Consider the following 1985-nt stretch of genomic DNA (forward strand, 5'->3'; position numbering starts at 1 on the left):
TGTGTGTGTGTGTGTGTGTGTGTGTGTGTGTGTGTGTGTGTGTGTGTGTGTGTGTGTGTATACACGGCTGCAACAGTAAAGTCAACAGCTATGAAACTTAAGGCCAGTCCAACAAGCCAACTTGCTTTGAGAGGAAGTACTCATACCTGATTGGATGTCTTGTGTAATATGCTTCTTCGTCGCTCGGGTTAACTTCGACTGGTTACATCACATCTTTACACTGACTATCTTAGTAGCCAACTTCATACTAACTATCTTTTTACTGTTTATTTACGTCTTCATCTTCACACACCTCGTTCTTTACGTCACCAACTGATACTGCACGTTCCATTACCAATTCAAATCGTCCGCCTCACAGCAAAGGCCCACAAAACAAAGAAAAACGTGCAGCATGCTTCAAATTGATCACGTGATCAACAAGGTTATTTCTCCTTCGTGATACTACCCCATCCCTAGACCTTTGTCGAACCTACAAAAGTATACAACATTTATAACTTCAGTCCTTACGGTGCTATCTTGCTCTTCTTTCCTGACTTCCCACAGCGCTAGCCACCTCTTCCAACCATCTCTTGTTCTTTCTTCTTCAAACAGCCCTCTCATTTATGTTCTGACTTTTTGCTGTACCAACAACTTTCATTAAGTTTTCCTACTTCACATATTTGCCCCTTCCTTGCTTTGAATCCGGAACTGTAGCCCACCTGAAAACTTCCCGTGCTAGATCTTACATGCTAATCAAATTCCAGAGCTCTAGCCACTTAAACTTTGAGCTCTGCACTGCCCAGAGCGTCGATAAATTGCTCTTTCAGAAGAAGAGCCAAGAGGTCAGGTGTTGCCGTAGAGTATACCTTATGTGCCACGTGTTGTGATTTTAGTTTTGATCACGTGATTGCCTGCAGTGCGACTGTTTGCAGCACGACGTGTTCAGTGTTGGTTTTAGCTAGTCGAGAATGTAGCAACTCGCCGCATAAAACTGTTATTGCGTTGAAGTTTGGTTTTGCTTACAATTTAGCAATCTTTGTTTGTATTGTATATTGCTGTATTTTTAGTCGATTAAAACCTTTTAAACTTTGATATTCAATAATACAGTTCTATATTTAAGAGATGAGGAATTATGTACATTATTTACATTCAACGGATATTTGTCCTCATCTTGTTTGTCGTTAACACAAACTTTTCGGCTGATATACCCTCCAGCCTTTTCCAGTTGTCTTGGAGAAATTTCGAACCTGGGTTCTCATTCCTAAGGTATTTTTCAATATGATTTATCATTATTATTGTTGTTCTTTGTTCAGGTCACTGCTTAGAATGGTTAGTAGCCCGCGCTCTTAACCACTACTCCATATGCCCGTGAGCAATTATGGAGTGAATTTTAGGGCTTATAAATCTAATATTTTCTATCCTTCCTTAATACCGGTTCCCATATACTGCTTATATCTGCGCTCGGTCTGCTTAGGAGGTTGTTGTGTCCTAGCATATGTGCTGCTTCTTTTAGTTTTCGTGTTTTCCAGTGGTGTTCTCTGTCTATTATTTTAACTTCATCCCACAGGGATGGGGGGGGGTCTCCATTTTTCCATACGTGATCAGCTATACCCGATTTATCAATATCTCCTCGTGTCACAGCTTTGCGATGTTCGTCTACTCTTATTTTGAGGGGGCGACATGTTTCGCCTTTGTATAACCTACCACAGCTGCATGGGATGGAGTACACGCAGTCTGGTCATATTCCCTTCTATTGGTGGTTTTACTCGAAGGAGATATTTGCGAAGTGTTGTATTACTCTTGAATACTGTTCTGATGTCATATTTATTTTCGCCAGACGGCGTTTCGAACTCGATTAATGAATTCTGAGGGTGTACGAGCTTTATACTGTATTCTGCCATGTTCCTAACGGGATATAACATATGTGTGTGTGTGTGTGTGTGTGTGTGTGTGTGTGTGTGTGTGTGTGTGTGTGTGCGCGTGCGTGCGTGCACGCGTGTATGTGA

Source organism: Octopus bimaculoides, chromosome 3, assembly GCF_001194135.2.
Source record: "Octopus bimaculoides isolate UCB-OBI-ISO-001 chromosome 3, ASM119413v2, whole genome shotgun sequence".
NCBI lineage: Eukaryota > Metazoa > Mollusca > Cephalopoda > Octopoda > Octopodidae > Octopus > Octopus bimaculoides.